At 43.6% G+C, this 14905-nt stretch overlaps 1 pseudogene; it reads right to left on the bottom strand.

Annotated features, from left to right (window-relative positions):
* The window catches only part of LOC111971415 (DENN domain-containing protein 1B-like), a 160409-nt pseudogene that overhangs the window by 14987 nt on the left and 130517 nt on the right, over positions 1-14905 (bottom strand).

Genomic DNA, 14905 nt, shown 5'->3' with positions numbered 1-14905 from the left:
TGGGACATGTACGTCATCAATGCAATTATTGATGAAACCAGTGACTGATGTGGTGTACTCTTCAATGCCATCAGGAGAATCTCGGAACATATTCCAGTCTGTGCTAGCAAAACAGTCCTGTAGTGTACCATCCATGTCATCTTACCACTTCCGTATTGAGCGAGTCACTGGTACTTCCTGCTTTAGTTTTTGCTTGTAAGCAGGAATCAGGAGGATACCTGCATTAAAGACCCCGGCCATTAGGAGTGCCGCTTCTGGATTAGCATTTTCTTGTTTGCTTATGGCCTTATACAGCTAGTTGAGTGCGGTCTTATTGCCAGCAGCGATTTGTGGTGGTTAATAGACAGCTACGAAAAATTTAGATGAAAACTCTCTTGGTAGATAGAGTATTTCATGATAAGCAGTAGACCACACTACCTCAGGCGAGCAATACTTCGAGACAACCTTAATATTAGACAGAGCGCACCAGCTGTAATTGACAAATAGAGACATACCCCCACCCCTCGTCTTACCGGACGTAGCTGTTCTGTCCTGCCGATGCACAGAAAACCCAGCCAACTGTATATTATCCATGTTGTCGTTCAGCCACGACTCAGTGAAACATAAGATATTACAGTTTTTAATGTCCCGTTGGTAGGATAGTCTCGAACAGAGCTCATCCAGTTTATTCTCCAGTGCTTGCACGTTGGCTAATAGAACAGATGGTAGAGGTGGGTTATCCACTCGCCGACGAATTCTCACAATGCACCCTGATCTCCGCTCCCTGAATTTCCTTATTTTCTTCATGTGAATGACGGGGATTTGGGCATTGTCTGGGAGCAACATTATATCATTCACGTCCAACTCATTAAAGAAAGTGAGTCATAAGAGATGGTAGCAACAAGATATGTACAAAATAAGTTACAAACAATGCGAAAAAACACAAAATAGCACAATTGGTTAGGAGCCCGTAAAACCGCAGCTTTCCCCTCCGGCGCCATTCTTAAATCAGTTGCTCATTCTTAAATAGTAGTGCTCAGGGACACTTGATGTAAAGCGTGCATAAATGCTTTGGGGATTTAAAACGGCAAGCTTTTTGGCAGAAGTGCATTAATGTTTCAGCAGTGCTACCAGGTATATCTTTATCTTTATTACCAAGAACAGATAGAGTTTGGGGTTGAGGCAAAGGTACTGTATATTGTCAGAATGGGGTATATGAGTTGAGTACAGGGCTCGGGTATGGGGCTGGGTCATATGCAGGTCGCAGGAACGGAGAGGTAGTCTTGGACAATGGGGCTCCATTGAGGGGTACAGGGTATGAGGATTTGGTCTGGGTACATGTCTGACTGAGAAATATATCTTAAACTGGAAGCGATGCCTAACACACACACACACACACACACACACACACACACACACACACACACACACACACACACACACACACACACACACACACACACACACACACACACACACACACACACACACACACACACACACACACACACACACACACACACACACACACACACACACACACACACCAGTGCTCTGGGACATGCCATCCAGTGTGTCTCTGCACCAGGAGTCCCTGGGGTCCCGTTACTCTGGCCATGAACAGAGCTCAGTGGCGTGCGTGCATGTGTGTTGCAGAGACCTCGGTAAAGAATCTCTAATTGGTAGTGGTTGAGCCGTCACATTTTTTTTGTGTGTTCATCAGCCTCATCAAGCACACAGGATATAACACAGTCCATTACAGGACAGAAACCCATGGCCGTGGCGACCGTTTGGGACACAATCTCAGTGTTTCCCCTTGGTTTGTGTCTGTAGGTGTGATCCCAAAATTCTAAAAATCAAACTGCAATAGAGCATGCATGGGAAACATGATAATGATGGATGTGGATTTGCAGACCACACACACACACACACACACGCACAAGCACACACGCAAGCACACACGCAAGCACACACCAAAAAAGGTTATTGAGGAGTTCTTTGTCAGGGGTGAGGGTGATATGTGTAACCATATATTTTTTTGCATATCAGGAATGGTTCTTTACTGCTGTGAGGGTTGTGAAGAACCATCCTGTTCTTTTCCTCTCCACAATGGTTTCCTTTTATGCCATGAAATGCTACACTGTTAAAAAGTTCCTATAAATTTATGGTACCCTACAGGCTACTGGTTGCAGTGAAAGTAAGGTAAACGACAACAAGTTACAGAATTTTTACAACTGAATTAAGGTGTTATTGCTGTAAAAGGACAGTGTGATGCTGAACGCTGGTTACTTGAGACTATACCTCACTTGGGATTTGAACTCACAACCTCTTGGTTGCTAATGACCTGAATTTCCTGCTACGCCACCAGGTCTGTGGGCATGAGAGAGATTGGCCACAGATTTAATGCAAGAAAACATTCCTGCACTTTGCTAAAAGTTGCCCAAGTCAATAATTGTCACAACACCAATGTAAAAATAGCAGTGCTAAGGGACACTGGATGTAAGGTGTGCAAAAATTGCTTTGGGGATTTAAACTTGCAAGCTTTTGGGCGGAAGTGCATTAATGTCTCAGCAGTGCCACCAGATACATCTTTACTACCAAAAACATACACTCTCAAAATTTGCGTATGGTTAGGATACAGTGCTGTTCCCTGAGGTACAAAGATGTCAAAGGTAAACATAAGGTACCTTCAGAGGTACACATAGGAACCTCTGATTGGTTGGTTCCTTTTAGGGTACATAATCTAGTATAATAGTACATTTTTCTACACAATATTTTGAAATATATAAATATAATCATCACAGAGATTTGAAATGTACGTGGGGACAATGTACCAGTGGGGCTCATTAGCATATTGGGGGGGGGGGGGTGAACTAATATATGTGTATTTGTGCCAACCCTCAGTGGAAGTGTTGTACTAGTTTAAGTGGTTGATGGTTATGTTGCCAAATATCGAGCAAATGTTCCTTTATTATTTTCCCCTAACCCTACCACCCCTCCCATAATTAGAGTAAACTAACGAACAACACTTAGGCTTCTACTTCCAGATTATACATACTATATACATTTTACGGACACAGTGTATTTTACTATAGTTATCCTTGGTTTGTTTTTAGTCCCACCCTTCAGCTCCACTCAACCCCTCCCATCTATCTCTGAACACCATCCAGTTTTGATTTCTATTTGCCATATATTTTTCAACTGTGCTGTGAAAAACACTTTACTTAACACCCAGTGTCATAACACGATCATAACCATGTCATAATGTGTCATAACAGCTGACATAACTAGTCATAACATGGTCATAATATTGTCTTGACCCATATATTTACACCTGTTGTAACATAGGTATCTTGTGTTATTTTATGGCTGGTTATGACACCTACATAAGAGTGTCAAAACATTTAATCAAAGTAGTTTTTTGCTGCCAAGAAGTTTCCTTTAATTTGAAAGTTTGTTTATTGGGCTCCTGAGGGGTGCAGCGGTCTAAGGCACTGCATCTCAGTGCTAGAGGCGTCACTACAGACCCTGGTTCGATTCCAGGCTGTATCACATCCGGACGTGATTGGGAGTTCCATAGGGTGGCGCACATTTGGCTTAGGCCATCATTGTAAATAAGAATTTGTTTTTAACTGACTTCTCTAGTTAAATAAAGGTTAAATAAAATAAATAAACAAATCCTGTTGTTGTTATAGTGAATTCTTTAGTTAAAAAAAAATCATATTTTAAATAACTAGTAGAACATTTACTTCATGACACTGTAATGAAGTATTATAACTATCCTGTGTCAATTTACTTGGACTATGAAAATACACTTTGACACTGTCAAGAAGCATAATGACCATCATAATCATATAAGCCAGATAGGCCTATCACATACATGGCCTTATTCCAGTCATCAGTCAAAAAGAGGGTGTCTTGTCCTGCTCCATAAATCTGCTCCTGCATTCATCCCAGTAATCAGCAACAGAGCATTGGGGTAAGTAAATGTCTGCCATCAATGCGTGCACAATTATAATGATAATTTAATATGGCCATTTTCCAAAAACATTATATAACAAACATACCGTTGACACATAGGCTATGGTATAACGGAATATTTTGCCTTGTGTGGTAGGTTTGTGGGATTTTACACTTATGTAGGTGTCATAAACAGCCATAAAATAATGCATGTGTCATGACAGTGTTATGACCATATTATAACAGGTTATGACAAGTTATGTCAGCTCTTATGACATAACATGTTATGACACTGGGTGTCAATTAAAGTGCTACCAAAAATAATACTAGATTTATTAGTGTTGCACCATTATTTTTTACATTATATAACCATATTCAATTTTAGTATCACATCTTAAGAGTGATGAACTGTGCCGTCCCTGTGGCCTCCGCAATGGTTTAGTCCACTGAGACAGGCACGAATCAGACAGGTGTCTTGTGCACCATGAAATAAAAATATAGATTTGTGACTGCTCGATTAATGACATTTCGGGTTGACCAACAGCCTATTGACCAAACAATCGACTAAATGGGGTCAGCTCTAAAATGCGTACACATATTTCAGTTGTGTACGCATATTTTTATTTGATGGCTTTATTATTTTTAATTCCTTAAAGTCATCATCTCATCTCTGCTCAGGCAGATCCGGCCTGCCAGATCACTTTATCTCTGTGCTCCCCATACTGCACTGTCTTTAGTCATACTATTTAGCTGGACTTACAAAATCATTTTAGTAGGTCTTTTACTAGTACTTTCACAAACTGTCTATCCCTCTCTATTGTCTTGTGTCATGTACATTCCTCTCATGTGGTCTATGCAGTCTGTGTGTATCTAACCAAATGTAGCAGGCATAAATGTATCCATCTCTGTCCGAGCCGGAAAGAACAGGACTAATGGATTATGGTCATTTTATTTAATTACCACGTTTCTGCGCTGAACTCAGTTGAATATTTGCTTAATAAAAACAACTCCCTTCAACCCAGCGTCCTAAGTTATTTCCGGCGCCGGAAAGAGATGGCCGCCTCGCTTCGCGTTCCTTGGAAAATATGCAGTATTTTGCTTTTTTATGTGTTATTTCTTACATCGGTACCCCAGGTAATCTTAGGTTTCATTACATACAGTCGGGAGGAACTACTGAATATACGATTAACGTCAACTCATCATCGTTTCCTACCAGGAATATGACTTTCCCGAAACGGATCCAGTGTTTTGCCTTCCACCCAATACAATGGATCTGATCCCAGCCGGCGACCCTGTGCGACGCCGTAAAAGGGGAAAACGAGGCGGTCTCGTGGTCAGGCTTCGGAGACGGGCACATCGCGCTCCAATCCCTAGCATACTACTCGCCAATGTCCAGTCTCTTGACAATAAGGTTGATGAAATCCGAGCACGGTGAGCATTCCAGAGAGACATCAGGGATTGCAACGTGCTCTGCTTCACGGAAACATGGCTAACTCAAGAGACGCTAACGGAGTCGTGCAGCCAGCTGGTTTCTTCATGCATCGCGCCGACAGAAACAAACATCTTTCTGGTAAGAAGAGGGGCGGGGGGTATGCCTTATGATTAACGAGACGTGGTGTGATCATCATAACAACACACAGGAACTCAAGTCATTCTGTTCACCTGATCTAGAACTCCTCACAATCAAATGTCGACCGCATTATCTACCAAGGGAATTCTCTTCAATCATAATCACAGCCGTATATTATTCCCCCCAAGCAGACACATCGATGGCCTGAACGAACTTTATCTGACTCTTTGTAAACTGGAAACCACACACCCTGAGGCTGCATTCATCGTAGCTGGGGATTTTAACAAGGCTAATCTAAAAACAAAACTCCCTAAATTCTATCAGCATATCGATTGTGCTACCAGGGCTGGGAAAACCCTAGATCATTGTTTTTACTAATTTCCGCGACGCATATAAGGCCCTCCCCGCCCCCCTTTCGAAAAGCTGACCACGACTCTCATTTTGTTGATTCCAGCCTACAAACAGAAACTAAAACAACAAGCTCCCGCGCTCAGGTCTGTTCAACGCTGGTCCGCCAATCTGAATCCACGCTTCAAGACTGCTTCGATCACGCGGATTGGAATATGTTCCGCATTGCGTCCAACAACAATATTGACGAATATGCTGATCGTTGAGCGAGTTCATTAGGAAGTGCATTGACGATGTCGTACCCACAGCAACGATTAAACATTCCCAAACCAGAAACCGTGGATTGACGGCAGCTTCGCGTGAAACTGAAAGCACGAACCACTGCTTTTAAACAGGGCAAGGTGACCGGAAGCATGACCGAATACAAACAGTGTAGCTATTCTCTCCGCAAGGCAATCAAACAGGCTAAGTCCAGTACAGAGACAAAATCGAGTCGCAATTCAACAGCTCAGACACAAGAGGTATGTGGCAGGTCTACAGTCAATCACGGATTACAAAAAGAAAACCAGCCCCGTCGCGGACCAGATGTCTGCTCCCAGACAGGCTAAACAACTTTTTTGCCCGCTTTGAGGACAATACAGTGCCACTGACACGGCCCCTACACAAAACCTGCGGGCTCTCCTTCACTGCAGCCGAGGTGAGTAAAAACATTAAACGTGTTAACCCTCGCAAGGCTGCAGGCCCAGACGGCATTCCCAGCCGCGTCCTCAGAGCATGCGCAGACAGCTGGCTGGGTGTGTTTACGGACATATTCAATCAATCCTTACCCAGTCTGCTGTTCCCACATGCTTCAAGAGGGCTTGTTCCTGTTCCAAGAAAGCTAAGGTAACTGAGCTAAACGATACCGCCCCGTAGCCATCACTTCCGTCATCATGAAGTGCTTTGAGAGACTAGTCAAGGACCATATCACCTCCACCCTACCGGACACCCTAGACCCACTCCAATTTGTTACCGACCCAATAGGTCCACAGACGACGCAATCGCAACCACACTGCACACTGCCCTAACCCATCTGGACAAGAGGAATACCCATGTGAGAATGTCTGTTCATCGATTACAGCTCAGCATTTAACACCATAGTACCCTCCAAACTCGTCATCAGCTCGAGACCCTGGGTCTCGACCCCGCCCTGTGCAACTGGGTCCTGGACTTCCTGACGGGCCGCCCCCAGGTGGTGAGGGTAGGTAACAACATCTCCACCCCGCTGATCCTCAACACTGGGGCCCCACAAGGGTGCGTTCTGAGCCCTCTCTTGTACTCCCTGTTCACCACGACTGCGTGGCCATGCACGCCTCCAACTCAATCATCAAGTTTGCGGATGACACTACAGTGGTAGGCTTGATTACCAAACACGACGAGACGGCCTACAGGGAGGAGGTGAGGCCCTCGGAGTGTGGTGTCAGGGAAATAACCTCACACTCAACGTCAACAAAACAAAGGAGATGATTGTGGACTTCAGGAAACAGCAGAGGGAGCACCCCCCTATCCACATCGACGGGTCAGTAGTGGAGAAGGTGGAAAGTTTTAAGTTCCTCGGGTTACACATCACGGACAAATTGAATTGGTCCACCCACACAGACAGCGTTTGGGAAGAAGGCGCAGCAGCGCCTCTTCAACCTCAGGAGGCTGAAGAAATTCGGCTTGTCACCAAAAGCACTCACAAACTTCTACAGATGCACACATCGAGATCCTGTCGGCTGTATCACCGCCTGGTACGGCAACTGCTCCGCCACAACCGTAAGGCTCTCCAGAGGTAGTGAGGTCTGCAGAACGCACCACCGGGGGCAACTACCTGCCCTCCAGGACACCTACACACCCATGTCACAGGAAGGCCATAAAGATCATCAAGGACAACAACCACCCAAGCCACTGCCTGTTCACCCCGCTATCATCCAGAAGGCGAGGTCAGTACAGGTGCATCAAAGCAGGGACCGAGAGACTGAAAAACAGCTTCTATCTCAAGGCCATCAGACTGTTAAACAGCCACCACTAACATTTAGCGGCCGCTGCCAACTACTGACTCAACTCCAGCCACTTTAAAAATGGGAATTGATGGAAATTATGTAAAAATGTACCACTAGCCACTTTAAACAATGCCACTTAATATAATGTTTACATACCCTACATTACCCATCTCATATGTATATACTGTACTCTATATCATCTACTGCATCTTGCCATCTTATGTAATAATGTACCACTAGCCACTTTAAACTATGCCATCTATGTTTACATACCCTACAGTACTCATCTCATATGTATATACGTACTCTATACCATCTACTGCCATCTTGCCATGCCGTTCTGTACCACCACTCATTCATATATCTTTATGTACATATTCTTTATCCCTTTACACTTGTGTGTGTGTATAAGGTAGTAGTTGTGGAATTGTTAGGTTAGATTACTTGTTGGTTATTACTGCATTGTCGGAACTAGAAGCACAAGCATTTCGCTACACTCGCATTAACATCTGCTAACCATGTGTATGTGACTAATAAAATTTGATTTGATTTGATTTACATAGTTGTTGACTTGATTTCGCTCTATAGAAACGAGTGTTAGGCTCACAAAAAAATTAACTATACTGAACAAAGATATATACGCAACATGTAAAGTGTTGGTCCCCAAATATCCTAGAAATGTTCCATACCCACAAAAAGCGTATTTCTTTCAAATGTTGGGCACACATTTGTTTACATCCCTGTTAGTGAGCATTTCTCCTTTGCCATCCACCTGACAGGTGTGGCATATCAAGAAGCTGATTAAACAGCATGATCATTACACAGGTGCAGTTTGTGCTGGGGACAATAAAAGGCCACTAAAATGTGCAGTTTTGACACAACACAATGCCACAGATGTCTCAAGTTTTGAGGGAGAGTGCAATTGGCATGCTGACTGCAGGAATGTCCACCAGAGCTGTTGCCAGATAATTTAATGTTAATTTCTCTACCATAAGCCGCCTCCAATGTTGTTTTAGAGAATATGGCAGTACATCCAACCGGCCTCACAACCGCAGACACGTGTATGGCGTCATGTGGGCTAGGGGTTTGCTGATGTCAACGTTGTGAACAGAGTGCCCCATGGTGGCGGTGGGGTTATGGTATGGGCAGGCATAAGCTACAGACAACGAACACAATTGCATTTGATCGATGGCAATTTGAATGCACACAGATACCGTGGCGAGATCCTGAGGCTAATTGTCATGCCATTCATCCGCCGCCATCACCTCATGTTTTAGCATGATTAATGCACGGCCCCATTTTGCAAGGATCTGTACACAATTCCTGGAAGCTGAAAATGTCCCAGTTCTTCCATGGCCTACATTCTCACCAGAAATGTCACCAATTGAGCATGTTTGTAATGCTCTGGATTGACATGTGTGACAGCATTTTCCAGTTCTCGCCAATATCCAGGAACTTTGCACAGCCATTGAAGAAGTCTGGGACAACATTCCACAGGCCACAATCAACAGCCTGATCAACTCTATGCGAAGGAGATGAGGCAAATGGTGGTCACACCAGATACTGACTGGTTTTCTGACCCATGCCCCTACCTTTTTTTAAGGTACAGTATCTGTGACCAACAAATGCATATCTGTATTCCCAGCCATGTGAAATCCATAGATTAGGGCCAAATATTTTATTTAAATTGACTGATTTCCTAATTTGAACTGTAACTCAGTAAAATCTTTTAAATACTTGCATGTTGTGTTTATATTTTTATTCAGTATATAAAAACACTATTCTTACTGCAACTCAGTAGGTAACTTACTGTCAAATTACAGTAATTTTTTACATAAGCACATTTAAAGTATCCTATAAGTATAACTGTAGAACATGTCATTGGTTCTACCTGGAACCAGAGGGTTCTTCATGAGGGCCCTAAACGGAACTCAAAAAAGTTTGATCTTGCAGGGACAAATCAAAAGGGTTATACGTGGCTCCCAAAAGAGTTCCCCCATAGTAACAAATGACAGGGTTCTACGTGGAACCCAAAAGAGTTCCCCCTACAGCAGCGTTTCCCAAACTCGGTCCAATACACAGCTGATTCAAATACTCAAACCTTGATGATGAGTTCATTATTTGAATCAGCTGGTTAGTGCTAGGGCAAAAAACTAAACGTGCACCCCGTGGTATCCCCAGGACCGAGGTTGGGAAGCGCTGCCCTACCGGGACAAATGACAGAATGTAGATCCAGTGGCGTAGCAGGAAATTCAGATCGGTGGCAACCTTGAGGTGAGTTAAAATCCCAAGTGAGGTTGACTCCTAAGTATTCCGAATTTCGCTGGTCTGCAAAACCACGCCCACCATTATCATATTTCCCAGCATGCTCTATCGCATTGAGATGTTTTTAATTGTTTGTTTCAATATCTGTGTTTATGCACATTTATTTGATATTTTGCTGCACAAAGACAAATAACATAAATTTTTCTAAACCAATCCAATCTGTTAGTTTGACTTATTGCACCCGTTACTTAAATGGTTGTTCAAGTTTAGATACACAACATTACCAAAGGTATGTGGACACCTGTGGGGACAGCCAGATGGTGAAGCGTGATTCATCACTCCAGAGAAGGCGTTCCCACTGCTCGAGTCCAATGGCGGCGAGCTTTACACTACTCCAGCCGACGCTTGGCATTGCGCATGGTGATCTTAAACTTGTGTGCGGCTGCTCGTCCATGGAAGCTCATTTCATGAAGCTTCCGACGAACAGTTCTTGTGCTGACGTTGCTTCTGGAGGCAGTTTGGAACTCAGTCGTGGAGTGTTGCAACAGAGGACAGGCGATTTTTAGGCACTTCGGCACTTGGTGGTCCCGTTCTGTGAGCTTGTGTGGCTTACCACTTTGTGGATGAGCCGTTGATGCTCCTAGACATTTCCACTTCACAATAACAGCACTTACAATTGACCGGGGCAGCTCTAGTAGGGCAGACATTTTACAAACTAACTTGTTGGAACGGTGGCATCCTATGATGGTGCCAAGTTGAAAGTCACTGAGCTCTTTCTTCAGTAAGGCCATTCAACTGCCAATGTTAGTCTATGGAGATTGCATGGCTGTGTGCTCGATTTTATACACCTGCCAGCAATGGGTGAGGCTGAAATAGCAGAATCCACAAATTTGAAGGGGTGTCCACATACTTCCGTATATAGTGTAGTTTAGGTAGTCTCATTTATTAATCTGTCTATCCCTTCCAGTCATTCTGAATGCAGATTGGCGGAATCCACTCTGGCTGGATTCCAATTGGAATTAAATATCACTTTGCAAGCCAGCATAATGTGACTTGATGTCAAGCTTATGCTAAAGCAAAACCAACAGTGTCCAAAACACAGTGAAGGCTAGCCACCAGTAAAAACACAGCCGAAGGAGGTTTACCAGCAAAAACATAACGAAGGCTATCACCAGAGAAAACACATCGAAGGCTGGTCTACCTGCATAACTAGCTTGACCATGCTGATCAGACCAGCTAGACCAGCTAGAGCATGCTGGTCTGCCAGCATAAACAGCAAGACCATGCTGGTGGGCCAGCAGAACCAGTTAGATCACACTGGTCAGACCAGCTTGACCAACTAGACCATGCTGGTCAGACCTGCATGAACCAGCACAGACAAGCTTGAAATTTATGCTGGTCTATGCGGTTTTTCAGCAGGGATGTATGTGACATCGAGCTGACAACTTCGCAATCACCATGCAAGCTAAATCTAACAGGAGTATTGTTTGTGTGAGTGCGTCAGAGAGAGAGAGAGGGGGGGGGGAGAACAAGAGAGAGAAACAAAGAGGAGGGAACAAGAGAGAGAAACAGACAGGTATGGGGGGGTGCATGGAGAGTGCGTGTGCCAGCTTGCACATACTAGGAAAACACGCCGTGTTTTTAATGATGCCACAAGCAGATTCTCCATAAGAAGTGCTGAAAAGCAGAGGAGCTGTGTTGTTGTGTTGACTGTCCATACAGACGGAGCAAACTAACAAACTCACATACACATTGTAGAGTGTACAGTGCATATTACTATTGCTGATGTTACACACTAGAAAATCTGCTTATCATTACTTATCATCTGGCACATTGACAAACTACTACAAAGTAATGAATAGGAGGAAGGATGGAGAGACTAGACCAAGGGAAGAGGTAGATGAGGAAGAGAGATTAGATGTGGAGATAGATGAGAAGAGAGATGGGAAGAGAGGGATGGGAACGGAGACGTAGGAATAGTTTGTGCGTGTGTGTCACTCACATGTCTCCTCTTCTGCAGTCTCCGTGGTGACAGACTCTTGGTGCTGGTGGGAGACCCTGAGCAGAACGGCCCATCATCCTCCTCTTCCTGAGAGAGAGCGATAGAGGGAGGAGATGGAGATATGGTGTGAGAAAACGAGAGGGGGGGAGAGCGAGAGAAAGAGAGAGGAGTGAGTGTGTCAAGTGAGTGTGCCATAATGTGTGTATAACATAATAAAACAGACAGTTATGCATGTATTTGGAGTGTGGCCAGGTCAAATCAGATTAAATCATTCTGAACTCATGTGTATGCACACATAGCGACGTGTGTGTGTGTGCCTAGTACAGCCTAGTGAGAGCCAGTTAGTCCGTGTCCCTGACTAAAGGACCAGACTTATGGAAACATACATCTGGTTGCATTTCCTTTGAAGGAATCAGTGGCTCATTTATGAAATATGCAAACAATAAAGGGTTAGGGCTGTAGCTGGTTGACGACAGGCTATAGGCAGAGGGACACTGATAAAACATGTACACTCCTGACCAAAGCACAATGCGCATGTTTCACAAGGCATTACAACCCTGCTCATCTCCGAGTGAGCTGAGTCACATGCTCCATATAAAACAGAGTGTGTCTGTGAGCCCTGGAGAGGTGTGAATTCACATAGGTCACCCTTTGCTTGAGCCTGCGAATGCCCCTCTTGGCATGACTCTTGGCCTGTAGGAGAGAAACACAGGCATTAGAAATAACCACAAGCTCCATTAATATTCGACAGTGGTCTGGTGTAACATCAAGGCCTGCTGTGATCCTGCTGGCCAAATGGACAAAGACTAAAGTTGGAAAGGGCATCACACGCATGCATATACATACACAGTCCTAGTAGAACAATGACATTTACCAGCTAACTACAACCTTTCGGATATTCAGAGTGAGAACCTGTATGACTTAATACACATTTTAAGGTTATGTTTTCATGTTGTGTGTGTCCAATATGAACGTATTTGAGGTGTGCTTGATTTAGCTTGGAGTTTGCACTTGTGGTACTATTCCACTGGTTCCAAACTAAATCAAGAGAAGCTCTAGTATTTGAACATATTGGACGTATTTGACCCAGGTCTGATTGGGAATATGTTACTGATCCAGACTTGCATATCTGTAGGCCGTTTTCACAGCTGGACTTGCCTTAGTCATTGCAGTGTTGATCAGCACGCCGCCTCTCTGCAACACACAACACTGTAATTTAGCAGTGCACACACGCACGCACGCACACGCGCACAGTTGGCAGCACACACAGGATTTCCATCGAACACACAACCCAACCAGTGGCGGTCGGTGCTATTGAAGATTAGGGAGGAAGATTTTTCTTTATTTATGACCATGGCTTTGATATTCCATTCACCCAGCTCAATGTAAGATTGTTTAAGCTACTACATGTTACAAAAAATTGCCCTATACCCATCATGAGGTTGCTACAACCTAGTCTACAAATGAAAGTTTATAACGTAGGTGCACAGGTCGAGAGATATATTGGAGTAATCAGATAGTGACACATTCAATACCACCTTGCACACTCTTGCCTGAATCTAGCCTGCATCTAGCTGATCTGGTGTGTAATCATTAGTCCAAATTCAGGTAGGTCCCTCCCAGTTTCGTTCAGTTTGCATCCGTTTAAAAAACGTTTTGCACCAGAATCAGCAGAATGAATATACCCCTGATCACCCGCACACTCTCCTCCTCTCACCTTTTCCCTTTGCTTATGGACTTTAGTGCACAACACAACAGCTGTCTGTGAATAGTTACAAAAACTTCAAGCCAAACCCTTCATACCATAACTGCGAACCGCTACACAGCCTACATCAATGTCACCATATTAAAGTTATAGTTAAGAAACTAGAACTAACGCATTAGTAAACTCAAAGCCCTAAAACGGGAAGCCTGGAGAAGTTCCATGGCAGAAATCAGCTAAAGAGTGGTCGGAACCCGGTGTAAATCAGTGTTGCCGTGCAACACGTCAAGCCAATCAAATGCCTTGCTTGAGCGGAGCTCCAAAAGATGCTCACCAGATTAGTGCCGTAGGAATAACGGTACGTGAGGACTAAAGATTTGAACAAAACAAGCACTAGTGACAAAACATTTTTGAATGTTTGCAGCACGCTGATTTTCACAGCATTTCTCAATTAATTTGAGATGAGCTAAAGCTGCAGCAAGAGGGGGGGAAATGTAATCAATGCTGGCATTAATCAATATTTTTTATTTTGAGGTTTCTGAAGAGATATTTGGCTGTAAAGGCTAGGATTAGGGACAAGAAGTAGCTAGCCACAATGAGGCTTGTTTTGAGAAAGGTCCCCTAACCTTGTAAGCTACCTAGCGATAACTAACTAGCTAGCTACTAGTTAGTTAATTTTCTCTCACGATTATGAAGCCAACAAAATGTTAATAAAAACAGCATATTATTGACCTAAAAGGTTAGTTGTGTTAGCCCAGTCGCAAGCTTATCCAGTGTCAATGATACATAGAGCTACCATGTACTGTCTCTCTATGGGAACAACTGCAATCATTTTGCAAGCAACATTGCTAAAATTAATAAAATTAAATCAACCTCAAAATATTATCTGTAATGTTCATCTCCTGTAGCCTAATTGTCATCTCCTTATTTTCATTCTGTACCTAAATTGCAAGGTTTGGATTTACACTAAACAATTTTATGTCAGCACTTAAAAGGCATGTACAAAATCTGGTATATGGTTTGCTTCATACATTGTCTATTGGTATCAATTTAAA

The sequence above is a fragment of the Salvelinus sp. IW2-2015 genome, linkage group LG13 (genome assembly GCF_002910315.2).
Source record: "Salvelinus sp. IW2-2015 linkage group LG13, ASM291031v2, whole genome shotgun sequence".
NCBI lineage: Eukaryota > Metazoa > Chordata > Actinopteri > Salmoniformes > Salmonidae > Salvelinus > Salvelinus sp. IW2-2015.
The sequence above is the reverse complement of the archived record's forward strand: the minus strand, read 5'-3'. Positions and strand labels throughout refer to the sequence as shown.